Raw genomic sequence first — 19,013 nt, forward strand, 5'->3', positions numbered from 1 at the left:
AGGGCTTGAAATACATCACTCCAAGCTCTTCTTGCCTTGAGGGTTTGCATTGAGAAGTCTGCTGTGATTCTGATGGGCTTTCCTTTGGATGCGATTTGTTTCTTTTCTCTCACTGCTTGTAGAAGTTTGTTCTTCTGTTGGATTTCTGGAATCCTAACTATTATATGCTTATGTGTAGATTGTTTTTGATCAAGGCTATTTGGAGTCCTATATACCTCACTTATCTGTATGTCAAGTTCTTTTCCCCTCCTTGGGAAGTTTTCTGTCATCACTTCTGTGAAGAGATTTTTTATGTCATCTGCACTCTCTCCTCTTTCTTCATTGACTCCAATCAGTCTTATGTTATTCTTCTTTGCATCGTCTAGCAGCTGCTGGATTGATTTCTCATGTTCCTTTACAATTTTAAAGCAATTTTTCTTTTCCTCCTCACTAATTGCAATCTTTTCTTCTATATCTGAAATTCTATCCTCATACTGTTTCATTCTGCTGAGCAGACTTTCGATGGAGTTTTTAATCTCCTGGAAATCTGTTTGCATCTCTTTTATGGATTCCATTTGTTTCCTGTGTTGGGATTCCATCATATTCCTCAGATCCTCTATTTTTTTATCTGTGCCCTCTCTAGATTTATTAATCATGTCTTGCACCATGAGCAAAATCTTTGCTGTTATCTGAGTAATTATTTCTGATTTCATTTTTCCCAGATCCTCTTTTGTTGCCAGTTCAGAGAGTCCAGGAGGTTGAGTATCAGATTGTTCTATCTCGTTTCCCTTTGGGGTTGCTGTAGGTGATCCAGAAGTCTGTTTTTGAGACTTATTTATGTGTCTTCTCATTTCCACAGCGGGGGGGGTGGGGGGGGGGGGGTGGGAGGGGTGCTTCTGGCACCAACGCGGCTCACGTTCTCTGCCCTAGGAGCTTGGGATGGCAGCAGGGGAGTTTCCTTCCAGGTTCTGAGACCAGCTCGCCTTCTGTGCCCTAGGAGCTTGGGATGGCAGCGGGGGAGCTTCCTTACAGGTGCTGGGACCAGCTCAGCTTCTCTGCCCTAGGAGCTTGGCATTGTGGCAGGGGAGCTTCCTTCCAGATGCTGGGCCCGGCTCCTAACCTAGAATTCTTTGAACCACCATTCTATTCTTCCTACTCTGCATCTGTATTAGTCAACTTTCCTAGTGCTGGGAATATTATTTTAATATGAAAATATTAAATTAATATGAGACCCACAATTTACAGAAGGAGAGTTTTAATTCGGCATATGGTTGAACAATTCTTCCCATGGTCCACTGGCTCTGATGCTGAAAAATCATGGCAGAGTAAAGCTGCTCACTTTATGACAACCAGTAAGCAGAGATAAAGAAGGGAGGAGCCAGGAACAAGAACCTTCTCCCAGGTCACGCTCTTGTGACCCATCTCCAACAAGTCCCCTCTTAATAGCACATTCAGCCATGAACTTATCTATGGATTAATCCCCTAGTGAGTATAACATCATTACAAACCAATCACCTTCAAAAAACCCCAACTCTGAACACAGGAGACTTTTGCAGGATTTTTTTTAAATCTAAACCATATCTATCCAATCAAAATTTCAGCAGTTTCTATCATTATAAAGATTGTTACTTCTCTTTCTTGAACTTTGACCTTCACTGCTTCATAAGGTGACTAGTCTGCTTTCTGTTCCAAAAACACAATGCCACAGACTGGGTGAATTATAAATAAAAGAGGTTTGTTTCATCTCACAGTTGTGGAGGTACAAGTTCATAGGGCCACATCTGGTTTTGACTTTCTTGCTGGTCCCAAGGTGCCACACAGCATCAGATGGCAAGAGAGAGGGAGCCTGTGTCTCTATGGGCCTCTCTTTCTGTTCTTATGAAGACACCAGGATTCAATTACAATATCTACCCTAATGATTTTATCTAATCCTAATAATTTGTCAAAGGTCCTAACTCTAAACATGATAAATGGTTTCCATCATTTTAATCTCACAATGAGGATTCAATTTCAACACAGAATACATCGGGGAACACACTCAAACTGTGTGTAAACCATAGCAGTGACTATGATTGAGAAATTCCTTCAGAGCTGGGTATTTAGCTCAGTGGTTCCACCGCCTGCCTTGCAAGCGCAAGGATCCAAGTTTGATCCCTGGTACCAAAAAGAAAAAACAGAGAAATTCCTTCATTTTAAGCAATATCAAAGTTTACAGTAGGGGGGGTAGTGAAGACAAATCAGAATTATCTTCTACCAAATAACTGAATTAGAGAAGTTGCCATCTCACTAACTGTACACATATAACCACTGTCCATTTTATGTTGAATTTAAATACATGTAAGTTAATTGTATGAAATTATATTGAGTTTTTTGTTTTTTGTTTTTTGGGTTTTTTTGGTACCGGGGATCAAACTTGGCACCTTGCACTTGCAAGGCAGGTGCCGGAACCACTGAGCTAAATCCCCAGCTCAATTGTATGAAATTATAAAGATACCATATGGTTAAATATATATTTACAGGTAAATTTTGGGCCAGAAGTGTGAAAATATCATTATAAAGCACAGGTTTTAAAATTAATTGATAGAAAAGGAAATTTGTGGATGTTATAAAACTACTTTCCATATGGCATTGAATTCAAAGAAGCTGAATAAATACCTTCAATTTATTTCAAAGGTTTTAGAGGTGCATCCTTGTGATTAAATTTACATCAGATTTATGGCTCAGAATACTCAATAAGCGAATAGAAGCACCGCAAAAAATCCATTTTCTTATTTATTGTGGCAAAAACATCACAAGATAATTATGAGAGGAACTATTTCCTATAAAATATTATTTTATAAGCCATATCTGTGATATCAAAAAGACATTATACAATTGGGGCCAGGGATTTAGCTCAGTGGCACCGCACCTGTCTCGCAAGCATAAGGTCCTGAATTTGATCCCTGTTACCAAAAACAAGACATTATACAATTAAAGGAATGTGTAAATGATTGAAGTGTACAACACAGTTTTCATAAGATTATTTTAATATGAAAATCTGACAAATATATTATAATATAAATTATTTGTTCTAAAATATATTCTTAAAACCATATCAGCAAAATAAGCATTCTGTTTTCTATAAAAAATAGTCCAAACTATCCAACTTTGTTTCAGTGTTTAACAATTTAGTGTTGCAAAATGACAGTTGTTTTTTTTTTACCCATAGCCACATTTATTATTTCTTTGCATTGGGAACACTCAAAATCTTCTTTCTTTTTTTTAAACTGTATATCCTTTTATCGGTACATTTTAGGTATACAATATGACATTTGTCATTGGAAATTTGCACCTTTTAGATATTCTCTTGGTTCTTATATTTTCCCCCTTCCTCTACCCTCCCTTCAACCGCTCCATTCCTCCCTATTTACAAAGACTTAGTTTCCTTTTTTTTCATTTTCTTGTATTAATTCCATTCCCTTCTTTCCTTTACCCTACTCCTCCCACTTCCCCTTCCCCTTTGCCCCTTTTCTTCCTATTTCACATTATCATACTTTTTAGTCTTTATTTACACTTTCAGTTTCTCACAGTAGAGAAACTATTTGGTATTTATACATGTGTATCCTATTTATTTCACTTAAGAGTATGGCCTCAATGTGCATCCATTTAGCAATAAATGTCTCTAATTTCTCATTTTTTATGGCTGAGTAGTACTCTATTTTGTAAAAAAAATTTATTTTTTTAAAAAAGCACATTTTCTTTATTCAGTCTCCAGTTGATGGGCATTTGGGCTGTTTCCAAGTTTTAGCTATGTGCTGCTATGAACATGGGTGCGGATATATCACTGTGGTATGATTCTTTTAATTCTTTGAGGAAGATCCCCAGCAGTGGAATAGCGGGGTCAAATGGGACTTCCAGTCCTAGTTCTTTGAGGTATCTCCATACTGATTTCCACAGTGCTTGCACCAGTCTACACTCCCACCAGCAGTGGAGCAGGGTTCCTCTTTCCCCACAGCCCTGCCAGCATTTGTTATTGGTTGATTTCTTGGTAGCAGCCATTCTTTCTGGGGTGAGGTGGAATCTCAGGGTTATTTTCATTTGCATCTCTCAAATGACCAGTGATGTTGAACATTTTTTCATATGTTTATTTGCCCAAAAATGACAGTTTTATTATGTAAGTTAACACAATGACTTAAACGCAAATGCTCCCTCAGAGGCTAGGGGTGTTAGGATTTTCCAGGAGGACCAAAAGAATGAATATATAATGATACGGAAAAGTTTTAGATAACTTAATAGATTGAATATTAAGGTAGTTGTAGAAGCAAAGTAAGTAATGTGTTCTTTTAAGATTTGCTTTTCCCGTAACTCCTTGTTTAAGGTGACGATTATCTGACTCTAAGCAGTAACTTCATTAACCTACTAACAAAGTTACCATGCCAGCGTGAATTTACAATGTATATGTGCCTATCTTGTGTCTGTGACTTGTAAATAGGAACTGGAATTGTATTTACACATCAAAGACCACTAGGGATGAGATAATGGCTAAAAAGGATATAAAAAGGGAAACGCTGAACAAAGGGAGCCAAGGATACTGACCAGACCAGTTTCTGGCGTTCCTGCCCACTCACAAGAAGAAATTATACTATTTTATCTGAATTCTGTGTCTCCGTGTATTTCTTTCTGAGATTTCTGCAACATTTAGAGGGGCCAAATCACACTGGCTTCTACAATGACCATCTGCTCTAGAAGAGTAGAGGAAACCAATAGCTGCTCTAGGGGCCTCAGAACAAGAGCTACCAATGATGTAGCCCCAGTCAGAGGCAGAAGGCCAGTATCTTGCTGGAGAGTCACTGGTGTGAGCCCACATTTTAAAAGCAGAAGAATCTGGAGTCTGATGTACATGGGCAATGGCAGCAACTCAAGAACAGTCAGGGCTACATATGCATAAACTTCCTCCTTCCAGCCTATCAGGTGGTGCCACCTTCATTTAGGGAGGTTCCGCCCATGCCAATCATCTCTTGAAATGTCCTCAAGACACACCCAGAAGTGTGCTTTACCAGTTTTCTAGGTTCCTGTCATTCCACTCAAGTTGATAACCAAGATTAACCATCACAGGGGCTGAGCAGGAAAGAGAAAGGGGGTATTGCCTAAGACTTCCAAAAGCATATTCACTGCCAATTCATTTATTAAAAAATGAAATTCTATCTGAATCAAGTGTAAAATCTGATTTCATTAATATTTTACTTATAGAGTGCTTTTTTATTTTTTGCAAATTAAATTCCTCTGGGGCTTAATCTATAAAGAAGAAAGACTTACAATTGTTAAAAGTAATGGAGAAATGATATATCAAAAAAAGGAAAGCACATTTTTCCTTTCCCTTCTTTCCTTTCCCCTACTTCTCCCACTTCCCCTACCCCTTTAGACCTTTTCTTCCTATTTCATATTATCAATTATACATTTTGATCCTAGTTTACACTTTTATACCTAAAATGTATCAATAAACTTAATGGAAAAAAAAGCACAGAGGCAGAAGCAAGAGGCTGATATTTTTGTTCCCACTTAGACATTGATCTTAAAGTCATATAATACTCCAAGCCTGCCTTTACTTATCTGTGAAGGAGATCCACAGTAATAGATGCCAGCTATTTATAGATCTAATAAGCCTGTTTGAGGTCTTCCCAGGTTACATAAATGTATTTCAATATGGCCTGGCTGAACCTGGTACTGCAGCGACAAGCTTTGCCTGAAGGCCTAAGGCCCAACCAGACACCACAAGGGATGGTACCAGGGAGCTCAGGTGACAGTGTGCAGTGGGGAATAGGTTCTCCTCTAGGCTGTGCAGAACCAGGAGCAGAAAGGGAAGACAGGGGAAGGGACAAAAAGAAGGGAGGAATGTCATAACTAGCTCATTTTGAGCACCTACTGTAAAATACAGATAGTAATGGTACTCAAGAGAAATTGTGAGAATTATTTTACTTATGAAGTCCAAAGTTCCTGAAATAAGAAATGCTTAAAAAATTGATGGTTTTTAGAGGGGTGACTTGGAAGCCAGACAAATGAGTTTCAAGTCCCTGTTTCAATATGTTAGCTGTTATTAATTACCTTACTTCCCTATGGTTCAGATTCCTTAATTATGAATGGAAGAGGCTACCTACTCATAAGGTTGATGCAAGGAATAAATGTGTCAATATACACAGCACAAAGAATAATGCCTGGCACCCAGAAGCCATTCAATAAGTGTTTGCAGTATGATAAGCCCCTCACATCCTGCCTCGTGTCTTCCACAAGCATTGTTTTTCTCACTACATGCCCAACTCATGCTGCCCAATTGTAGTAAGCTGAACTCTCTTGAAGCAAGATGGCACAATGTTTATAACCCAAATAAATCTCATATAAAATAATTTGTAAAAATATTAACAGTATTAGATAATATGCTATTATTAACCTTGAAATATCCTAATGGAAAAACACCTGTTGAATTCAGTTCTTTTTCAAAATTAGAAGCCCCAAAGTGCAACTGAACCCAAGGTGGCTAAAGTGGAGCTAAGTAGGAGGTTGGACAACTAAAGAAATGTATAAGTTAAGGATCTAGAAACACTACTTTAGACTTGGGCAAGAGTGACACTTATTTCCCACCTTATCAAGGGGGCTGTTCTCTGACTCTCATCCAATATTATTCCTCCCCAGAAGTCAAGCCACCCACCCACCTTTGCACCTCATATTTCAATATCTAGGATCCCATTATTTCACAGAGACCCTTGTCCAGGTCTGTCTTCTTGAGGCTGGAACCACAAAGCTATTGCAAGCTCACAGGACCACAGGGAGACCCAGAGGGGACTGTCAGAGGGAGGTGTGAACAGCTTGGACATATGGTCTGGGGTTTGTCTTTATATCCAGGGAGTTTGGGGTGCAGGAGCACGATAGAAAGAGAAAGAGAAAGCAGCAATCATGGGCTGGAGACTAGCAAACCAACAACTAATGACATGGAGCTCTGCCAAGTCCAGGAATTCCAATTTTGAGTTGGATTTGCAGATCATGCTAAAGGTAAATGTACCTGACAGCTCCTAATTTATATCTTTATTTTCCATATATATTCCTTTTATTTCCTTTTAATGCAAGAATTCCAGGGTAGAAACCAGTTGAAGATCAGCCAAACTGATGAAATCAGAGAGATTTTAAATAGAAGCCAACTAATGAAATTTATTTAATTATTTATTAGCTAGATTTATAACTATAAACATTTGTTTATCGATGTTCAATTCTCTACATTTTAAAATTGGTCCAGCCCTGCAGTGTTAGGGCTGGGCCTCACTGGGTCATTTTCCTTCCAGTTGAAAGCAGTGATTCTGAATGGTCTTTTCTTGCTGTCAGTTGGCCTTGGCTGCTTAAGCAGACTATTTCCCAGCCACTGGCATTTAGGTTTCAGGCTTCGCCTACTTTTTAGATGGAAACTCAGTCATTCAATTTCTCATGAGTCCTATAAGCAAGGAGTTCTCTGAAATCAGAAAATTGGAGAAAATTGGTTGAAGATTAAGACTTTGTAGGTCTGCCAGATGATTTAAAACATTTTCATGTGTATAACCTCAATTTAGAAAAACCCTATAAAAAGAGATAGGTAAGATATTCTTTACTCTCTGAACAGTCTAGGAAATTGAAATGCAAAGAGCTTGTATCTTGACAGAAATGGATCTTGATACTTTGATTTTTTAATAAATGTTATATTTATAAAATTTTAAAGTTTATTTTTTTTTAAACAACGAGATATATAAACCTACCCTGAAAACACACGCACAATTTCAACATGAGAAGCTGGTGTAGTTGAGCTTCTGTAAAACAACACAAGCTCCCTTACTTGCCCTCTGTTGGAAATTTCTCTTACTTCATCATTATTATGGGTGTCCAGCTGGCTTCTGCCCTAGAAATTCTGCACTTTTTGATATGAAGGAGAGAGCAAAGGAATACAAAAGAGAAACAAAGGATATAATTTTAGAGCTGCAATTCATCTAACCCTTTATATTTATTTGGAGAAAAGTTCAGTGAATTGTCCTAAATCAAAGTCATGAGAGAAAAACTGAGGCCATGAAGCCTTATCAAGTTTGGCACTCTAAGGTTTCCCTTTCCTCTGCGTCCTGTGAAACACTTTTCACTTCCTTCAGTTAATCTTCTGTATCTAATCTTCTGTACTTCCTTACCAACTTCTATTTATCTGAACACTGGCATTGCCCAATTACTCAAAATTGCCAATTTAAACTATGAATGAGATATATGCGCATACCATGTGTGATGGAAAAATACAATACATGTTTAACAAAAAAATTATTACAGTAAAAGATGCATTGCCATTACTCCCCCTCAAAATCCTCACTCTCAGGCCAGGGATTTAGCTCAGTGGTGCTGCTGCGTGCCTTGCAAGTACAAGTACCAAAAAAAAAAGAGTCCTCACTCTCACTTTGAACACACTTAGCTCATTGTTCTTCACATTTTCTGAAGCAATTCTATAAGTCCTCTTTCTCAAATGTCTTTTGTTGCACTGCTGTGGCTGCCTTGATGTCCTGGATGGATTCAAATTATTTACCTTTCAGGCCATTTTGACTTTTGGGAAGAAACAGAGGTCATCTGGTGCCAGATCCAGTAATAAGGTGGATGAGGACACATTGTGACATGTCTTTCCATTGGATGGTGCTCAGAAGCATTTGCTGAATTCTTTTTATTACATAGCACAAAGACTTTCATGAAAGAGAACTTTTTCAGAAGGTGGCAAGGATGATGGGATAAATGTGTTTGAAGTGAGGGGGAGGAGTCATAGAGGGATTAATGACAATGTGTCGTCCACTGTAATAATTTTTTAAAATTTAAACATTCATTATATATTTTGATCACACCAAGTATTTAACTCATTTTCCTATTGTTTAATATTAAGGCTATCTCCTTGTTTCTATTACAGCTGGTGCTGTTATGACCACTTTCATAAATACATCACTTTCATTCTGTTGAATTAACTTCTTAGTGCAAATGTCAAAGAATAGTATTGTTGAGCTGCTGTGTACTTGTACTATTTGTGAATATCTCTGTATTATTCTTTTTTTTTTCTGGTACGGGGGGATCAAACTCGGGACCTTGCACTTGTGAAGCAGGCGGTGGAACCACCGAGCTAAATACCTGGCCCCTCTCTGTATTATTCTTAAGAGGAATATATCAAACCAATGCTCTCAGAAGACTGCCAGTTTCACTATAGACTTAACAATATTTCACATCATAGGCCCTTGTTTTTGCTAACATATTAGGTATAAGTATGTGCTATTCTTTTGCTAGTAATAAGATACTTCTACTTTCTTTTCACACATTTGCATTAATTGTTGCTCAAAGTATTTACAAATTTATCATTGGTAGATATTTTTATTATAAATTTGGATGAACGTTTTTATGATATGTGTGCTGCATCTCATTGTTTCTATATAACTGAAAATAGTTTCTCAGTTTTTGTAGTCTTTAGTTTTCTCAGTTTTTAGTTTTTTAGTTAATTTTTATATATGTCTAATGGCCACATTGAACAAGTATACTTAATAGTTTAGACAACTTTGTTATGATTTCTTAACATCCCTTTATATTCTGTGGGCCTTGCTCTTCTTGCCTCTGACACTTGTGGAGTCACTCAACTAACAAATAGTCATATAGTTTCTGCGTATCACAAATCTTGATCTCCATTCAGAAATAAGATGGCAAGTAACATGTAATTATGTAAACTCTGAACTTCAGTTATAGAAAATCTATAGTTTTCCCCAAATCAGTCTGTCTACAGTCTGGAACCCTAGAGTATTGCTCTATTTCTCTGTCTAGTATTGCTACTTCTACTCTCCCGGCTTGTTACTCTGGACTTCTTCTCCAGGATCAATACGCAGAAAGGGAGGAAACATCAGGGAGTGGAATAAGTTATTTAATGACCTTTATGGTGCTTTCTGGGCCTGGCAGTTGTTCCAAGGCCTTAGATGAGTGCCCACCAACCTCTGAGGCTCCCTTCTCTGCTGTTCCCTTGCAATGGGTACAGGCATCTCCAGGCATATTCTAGAGAGTGAGCTCTCAGCATGGAGAGGTGATCCTCAATTCTGTCTACAGAGATCTGTTTGAGCCTGAAAAAGGCCCTTCTAGACAGGCCCCACATCCAACCATCCCAGCTTGCTTTCATACACAGCCTAGCCTGTTTCCAGGAAGTGCTTAAGCATCCTTTGCCCTGACAAACTCAGGGAGAGCCAGACAGCGTTTGTAATCTCCTCTCTCCCTCTGGTGTGCTAGCAAATCTATTTTCTCAGGGGGAAGCCAGGCACTAGACGACTTGAATGTTAGAAGCTCATCAGCTCCCATGCTGGGCCATGGTGGCAGGTGTGGGTATACTCAAGGCCATACCATGGACCTTTTCACAGTGTCTCATAAGAAATCCTCTTCAATCTCCACACACTGTGACCCTTTTATCACATTGCTTAGGTAAAAATTTTAAGAGTTGTCCAACCAGTTTTCAATAATCTCTTCTAAAATCTGGCATCTTGTGCTGACACACCTCTTTAGAAAATCACAGCTCTGAATATGGGTGACTCAGTTGAAACTTCTGATTTAATCATCTGTTAAATTTATTCATGACCAATCATTTGCCATTGAAATTGCCATTGTCATTTAAAAGCTGAAAATTGAATCATTTCCCCATGAATCTGTCAACTAAATCTTCTGTTAGGGTTTCTTTAATATAAATATTTTTTCATTTAGCTCTGCAATTTTAACTAGACTTTTTTTCTTTTGGCATGTGCTATAAGATGTGGGTTAAATTTTAGCACAGTTACATAATTATCAAAATATTATATTCATCACTTACAATGTTTATCCTTTTATTCTGAAAAACTTATTTTCATATATTGTTTTCTCATACATCATTTTCTCATACATCAGACCAATTTTTGGCCTCCTTTTTGAAAGAAAAATAAATCAACATTTATTATTTTTGCATAAAATTATGTTTATTACATAGTAAGGTTGGTACTGTCTTGCTGCTTTTCTTTTTGAGATTACTGCACATTGAATTCTGAATTATCATCACTGGATTGAGGTTTTGATTGGAGTTACTATTAATTATAGTAAACCATAATTAATGATGAGTAATTATAATAGGAATGGCAAATTAAAACAAACATTAGGGTTAGAGGTGTAACTCAGTGGTAGAATGATTGTCTAGCATGCACAAAACCTTGAGTTTAATCCTCAACACCACAAAACAAAGCAAAAAATGAATAGCACTTACAATAGACCCAAAATTGTTCTATGTGCTTTTCAAATATGAACACATGTAATTCTCAAAATAGTTACGGTAGATTCAATTATCAGCCCCAATTCTTCACCCCTTCCAATACTTACAGCTTTGATATGGCCCCATTCTTGTATTTCCTATTCCTTGACTTTGGGCTTGGTCATATGATGTGGATTAGCCAATCAAATGTCCTGGTATGTAGTACTTCCTTGGTTGGGTTTTCTTTTTTGTGCTTCAGTGTTGCCATTCCATGTATCTATTTCACTGATCCCAGGAGGACATGGGAAATATTTGGAGCAGATCTGACCCATTGCTCAGATTTATAAGAATAAATTATTGTTCTTTAAGCTGTCAAGTTTTAGGGTAATTTGTTAAACACTGCTAGTTGTCTATCACAAAGAAGGGGATATTATTATTTCTGTTTTGCAGACTGAAAATTGAGGAAAAGAGAGTTAAACGACTTACTAGCTAGCAAATCTGTGGTGTGGTTCCCAAATTTATGCCTTTATCCCTCTTAACAATATTTATTCCTTTGTTTTGAAAAAAACATGTTTATTTAAATACATCTATTTAATTGTTTCCATCTCCCACTATAAACACATTCTTTTAAAATAAAGACTCTACACATGTCTCATCTAACTTATTCTACCCTTTACATCATTTGGTGATCATCAACTGTTTTTCTTTTCAAGCCACTTGAAAAGAAATTCAATATTTCAATATTTCAACAAATATTTAATATTCAATATTTCAACACTTTAGAAGCTCTACCATTCTGAATTCACAGATAAGAAAAGAAAGCATTAGTAAGTCCCAGATAATTTACCCCTATAAACTGATACCTGCTCTGTGCTTTAAGGTGTTGGTCCTCATTGCAATCCTGGCTCTGTCAACCTCCCCCATCTCCTGGTGTTCTGCTTTTTTTGTTGTTGTTCTTGTACTGTATATCTGCTATCCTAATCTCTTATGATGCTTCTTTCTTGTTTGCTTCTCATCCCTTTGTACAGCCAACCTTTATTTCTCATGTACTTACTTGCATAGGGTAGTTGTGAAGATTTCTGAGATAATTCATATAAAACTCATTTAGCATAGTACTGGCACCATACGACTATTGAGTAATGCTCAATAAATGTTGCTTTCTTTGCAGCTATATTTCTCTCATTATTTCTTTTCTTTTTTTTTTTTTTTGGTACCAGGAATTGAACTTGGAACCTTGAGCTTGCAAGGCAGGCAGTGGAACCACTGAGCTAAATCCCCAATCCTCTCATTATTTCTTCTTACTCTCCTTGTAGTCCCCATTTCACCATCCTTATCCTTAAAGAGTTCTGTCTTGGACCTCTTCCTCATTCCTCATTCTCCACCTCACCCTGGAGAGTTCTACACAGCCCATCTAGATGCTGGTAAAATTTCTTATCCTTTTCCTGAGGTCCAGACTCACATATCTACCTCCTTACTGCAATTTCCTATTTGGGCCCAACTTCAACAGCAACAAACTAATTTTTTCCATCTATTCTCCAAACCTTCTAGTCTTTTCACAACTTCTACCATTATAAATGAAACTACTATACATTCAGTGGCCCAACCAGACACTAGATATAGTCATTTATTCCTTTCTCATTCTTATTCTCCAATTACCAATTCCTGTTGATTTTACAATTGAATCCCTTAAATATTCATATACCTTTTCACTACTTCCTGGAAGCCACATCTGTCACTTACTGATTATCCTTGACCCTAGATTCCACATCTGTTTAACCCCATTGAGACTAAACTCTAGCCTCCTTCAATCTCAAGAAGTCAGTATCTTCTGGCACTGTCCCATGCCTCTTGCAGAATACCAGGAATACTTGCCCAAAAAAAAATCACTATGGAGAAGCTAGATGCAGAAGTTGTTCTGCTGTTCTTTTCTTTGTATGTATCTGAACTTAGCAACTCCTGTACAGGCTGTTGCTTTTGACCCTCACCCACATAGGCCTTTAAGCCTCTCTTTTCTCTCTTGGACATGGTGACATGCTCATATTTTGACTTTACAAATATCTGAGGGGAACAGTGTGACAGTCACAATGTCTCACTAAGCCTGCCTTTAACAAACTCTCGACTTATTCATTTGTTTTCCAGCTATGTTTATCATATTGTATATAGTGAATGGCATCAACCCTATCCTTTAAGCAGTCCCACTGAATGTTTATTGATGCTTTAGATTTTAAAGCAATCACTTTTAAACTTCAATACATACAGAATCATCTGGAGAGTTTTTTGTAATATAAATATTCCTGGACTATGGATGTTTTGTGTGAGATCTTGAGTGGAGCTGGGACTTTCCTTAAAATAAAAATCCCTAAGGAATTCTGATGGGCAGTCAGGTTTAGAAATTGATTTTTCTAAACTGAAAGGTATAGAATTTTATTCACAGTTTAAGCAATGGAAACAGATTATATAGATTGTTAGATTTTCTCACTCTGTTTTTTGTTTAAAAGTTAGCTTTCAGATAAAGATGTTTGCTGAATGAAAGAAAGGTATTTTCTTTGACAGTTCAAATTTTCTGTTTCTAATGTCAAAAACTTACATTTTAGGTAACTCTATACATGAGTGAAAATGTAGTGTCACCTATATTATGCTTTTCTTTACAAATCATTACTGTTTGTACCCAAGAAACTTCCCCCAAAAGAGGAAGTTACTGAAACCTAACAGCTAAAACAAATCATCCTACTTGGTTTGATCCAGAAAGGTCATGTTGCTTACAATTATTTAATGGCCCAAGGTAGCAGAATATTTCCATGGCCTAGTAAAGGGTTTATTACATGAGATCCATGTCATAATGACCATAACAGAGCAAACATCCATTTTAGATGTGCATTAATTGAAACTTGGTAACATTTTTTTCATTTTTAAGTATTTAATGTACTTATAAACCAAGCAGTAATTAAGTGTAAAATCTTTTTAGTATCTGTAAATCCCTGAAAGGTTTTCTCATTTTCTCAAACCTACATTTATAAATCTGCTCTCTTTTTTAAACATCTAAGTACCTGTTTAGTTAAAAATAAATGCCAAGAGAAAAAAAAAGGGAACAGTATACCAGACAATATGTCTTACTAGTTAGTCTCCCTTAAAAATACTTTCAGGTATATAGTTTTTAAGATAAGGCAATTCTGTCCATGGGTACTGGAAAGCTATGAGAAATGTCATTTTTATAGTAAGATTTAACATAGATGTTTCAAAGAAATATGGTTGAACTATGCACTTTACTACTTGTCTATGATTTTCTCAGCTTTTCTATTTTCTGGTGGGGTCCTCATACACACTTTTTCATTCTACTCTCCACCACTAGGCAACCCTAGATTTGACCCTGGGGAAGGCTCAGTGTACCATGTGTTAATTTTTTTAGATCTTTGTTTTCTGATGGTAACCACTTGCCAAAATTACTCTATTCTTTCCTTTTCCATTATCCAACCAAACAAGGCTGCTTTGAATCCCTTATTCTTTTGGTCTTTCTCTTTCTCCTAATTAATTAATTGTTTTTAAGCTTTTCATGTATGCCCTCTGCAATCAGATAAAATAATAACACATAGTCCTTTTACCTCAAAGAATATATTGCTGTACAAATTTCAGACATAGGGAATTGTGTGATTCTAGGCTTTACACCCCCAACCCTCTCCTTAAAAATGCCCTGGGATTTCTTATTCTATATTTTCATTAGGTCTTGTTTTAATCAAAATACTTCCTTAGATTCAGTCCTCTCTGAGTAAAGTAACAACTCTTCAAACTTGGATGGACTGAAGCAGCCCATGTGTGGCATCTATCCCTATAAATCTATCTCAGAAATGACCTCACTGAAATATGGCATATTACGTCCCACTCATAGGGCTTCATCACTTCTAATGTCCCCAGAATCAAGTTTCAGATCTTTCTGCTTTTTCAAATTTCTTCCATATCTGATTTTACCCAAACTTCCTAACATTTTCCCCATACTCCTCCAATCCAAACATGTCTTCAGCCAGTCTTATTTTCTTTTGCCTGAAATGCCGATCTCTAACTTCTTCCCAAATGGTAATTATATTTTAAGGAGTAAACTTTACTCACCTCCCAATTAAGCCTCACTACAGTCCATGCCAATTTCATCTCTAGACAATTCTATTTTCCTTTTCTTTTTTTCCCTGAATCAAATATTTCCTTTAATTTTTATATAACCAAAAGAGAAGAACTTGTTTGTAATGTGAGTGATCTAAGCTCAAAGAAACCTAGGACAAGATTCTACAGAAGTAGCTGATACCTGCACACCAAAATGCTGATTTGTGTACTTCTAAATTAGAGGCACTTTAACTGAGACTTCACAAAGAGAGTAAAACTCTTGCCTAGTGTGCCTGAACTCCAATGCTATAATGAAAAATGCTAAAAGTGGCTCGATTGATCAGAATGTGTGTTTTCTACTCAAGCACCTCACTGGGCCCAAGCCTGACACCCTACCTCTCAGTACTCTTCAATTCCCAAATGCTCAGTGCTCTCATTATATATTTAGAAGTTTAAACTGACAAAATCTACAAACACTTCTTTTTTTTTGTATTAAATTCTTTTATTGGTACATTGCAGGTATACAACACAATTACATTTCTCATTGGGAATTGTACCTTTATATAATGCATCTTGGTTCTTATTTTTTCGCCATTCCTAGCCCTCCCTTCACGCCCTCCACCCTTCCCTACTTACAAAGACTTTATTTCCATTTTTTCCATTTCTCAGCATTTTTCCTTTCCCTTCTTTCCTTTCCCCTGCCCCTCCCACTACCCCTACCCCTTTGGACCTTTCTTTCCTATTTGACATTATTGATTATTCATTCTAATCATTGGTACATTTTAGGTATACAATATAATGACATTCATCATTGGAAATTTGCACCTTTACATAGTCTCTCCTGGTTCTTATTTTTCACCCTTGCCCAGCCCTCCCTTCAACCCCTCCAGTCGTCCCTATTTACAAAGATTTTGTTCCTATTTTTCCATTTTCTCATATTAATCCCATTCCCTTCTATCCTTTCCCTTAGCCCTCCCACTTCCTTCCCCTTTGCCCCTTTTCTTCCTATTTCACATTACCTATTATATATTTAGTCCTTATTTACACTTTCAGTTTCTCACAACAGAGAAACTATTTGGTATTTACACATCTGTGTCCTATTTATTTCACTTAAGAGTATCACCTCAATGTGCATCCACTTAACTATAAATGTCTCTAATTTCTCATTTTTTATGGTTGAGTAGTACTCCATTTTATAAAAAAAAAAATTTCTTTATCCAGTCTCCAGTTGATGGGCATTTGGGCTGTTTCCAAGTTTTACCTATTACAAACTGTGCTGCTGTGAACATGGGTGCACATATATCACTCTGGTATGATTCTTTTAATTCTTTGGGGGGAAATACCCAGCAGTGGAATAGTGGGGTCAAATGGGACTTCCAATCCTAGTTCTTTGAGGCATCTCCATACTGATTTCCACAGTGGTTGCACCAGTCTACACTACCACCAGCAGTGGAGCAGGGTTCCTCTTTCCCCACAGCCCTGCCAGCATTTGTTATTGGTTGATTTCATGATAGCAGCCATTCTTTCTGGAGTGAAGTGGAATCTCAGCATTGTTTTCATTTGCATCTCTCCAGTGACCAGTGATGTTGAACATTTTTTCATGTATTTATTTGCTATTTCTACTTCTTTGTCTGAGAAATGTCTGTTCATTTCAGATGCCCATTTTTGGACTGGGTCTTTAAATTTGGGAGGTCTGATCTTTTTAAGTTCTTTATAGATTTGAGATAGTAGACCTTTGTCTGAGGAAGAGCAGGTGAAGATTTTTTCCCACATTGTGGGTTGTCTCTTCACACTGCTGGTGGTTTCTCTTGCTGTGCAGAAGCCTTTTAATAAGAAGAGATCTGATTTGTTGATGGTTTGTGCTAGTTCACCGGCAACTGAGGTTTTGTTCATAAAATCTTTTCCTACACCAATGTCTTCAAGGGTTCTAACTAACCTCTGTTCCAACTGGTTCAGAGTTTCTATTTTAATATTTAGATCTTTAATCCATTTTGATTTGAGTTTAGTGCATGGTGAGAGATATAGGTCTAGTTTTAATCTTCGGCAACTTGAAGCCCAATCTTTTCAGAAGCATTTATTAAAGAGGCTATCTTTCCTCCAGTGAGGGTGTTTGGCTCCTTTGTCAAAGATGAGATGGCTGAGTGTGTCTGGCATTGTTTCTGCATCTTCTAATCTGTTCCACTGATCCTTAAGTCTGTTTCTTTGCCAGTACCATGCTGTTTTTATCACAGTAGCTTTGTAGTAGAGTTGCAGGTTGGGGATTGTGATACCCCCTGACATGTCTCTGTTACCTAGAATTGCTTTTGCTATTCTGAGTCCTTTCTTGGTCCAAATGAATTTTTGGATTGTCTTCTCGAGGTCTATGAAGTATGCTGCTGGGATCTCAATTGGAATTGCATTCAATCTATATAGCAGTTTTGGAAGTATGACCATTTTCACTCTATTGATCCTTCCTACCCAGGAGTAGGGGATGTCTGTCCATTTTCTGATATCATCTTCAATCTCTCTTTTCAGAGTGCCATAGTTTTCAGAGAAAAGGTCTTTGATTTCTTTCATTAGGATGATTACTAGGTATTTCAGTTTTGTGGATGCTATTGTGAAAGGAATTATTTGCCCTATTTCTCTCTCAGTGAGTCTATCATTCATGTAGAGGAAAGCTATTGATTTTTGTGTGTTGACCTTGTAACCAGCTGCTTGACTGAATTTGGTTATTAAGTCTAGAAGACTTTTGGTGGAGTTCTTGGGGTCTTCTATATAGAGTATCATGTCATCTGCAAATAATGACAATTTGACTTCATTTCCTATCTTTATTCTTTTTATTTCTTTCTCTTGTCTAATTGGCATGGCTAATGTTTCCAGAACTATATTGAACAAGAGTGGTGTTAGTGGATATCCTTGTCTTGTTCCTGATTTGAGTGTGAAGGATTTCAGTTTTTGACCATTTAGTATGATATTGGCTGTTGGTTTTTCATAGATGGTTTCTATCAGTTGGAGGTAGAAACCATTTAGTCCAATTTTTTGTAGGGTTTTTATCATAAATGCATGTTGGATTTTGTCAAATGCTTTTTCTGCATCTATGGAGATAATCATATGATTTTTGTCCTTGGCTCTATTGGTATAGTGTATTACATTGATTGATTTTCATATATTGAACCATCCCTGCATCCTTGGGATGAATCCCACTTGATCAGGGTGTATGGTCTTCTTGATGATCTTCTGCATTCTGTTTGCCAGTATCTTATTAAGGATTTTTGCATCTGTGTTCATTAGTGAGATTGGCCTATAGTTCTCTTTTTCAGTTGGGTCTTTCTCTGCTTTAGGGATCAAGGTGATGCTTGCTTCCAGGAATGAATTTGGGAGTATTGCTTCCCTTTCAATTTCATTGAAGAGTTTAAACAGTAGTGGCAGCAGTTCCTCTCTAAATGTCTTATAGAATTCAGCAGTGAAGCCATCAGGGCCTGGGCTTTTCTCAGTTGATAAGGTCTTAATTACATTTTCACTTTCACTGGTTGATATTGGGTTGTTCAGAATTTTTAGGTCTTCTTCATTCAACTTTGGTGATTCATATGTATCTAGGAATCTGTCCATTTCTTCTGTGTAGTCCATCTTATTGGCATATAGGTTCTGGAAGTAGGTATTGATGATCCTCTGGATTTCTGCTGGGTCTGTTGTCATTTCACCCTTTTCATTCCTAATT

Source organism: Heterocephalus glaber, unplaced genomic scaffold (genome assembly GCF_053883595.1).
Source record: "Heterocephalus glaber isolate CG9 unplaced genomic scaffold, H.glaber_assembly_v1.0 deba00001690, whole genome shotgun sequence".
Lineage (NCBI taxonomy): Eukaryota > Metazoa > Chordata > Mammalia > Rodentia > Bathyergidae > Heterocephalus > Heterocephalus glaber.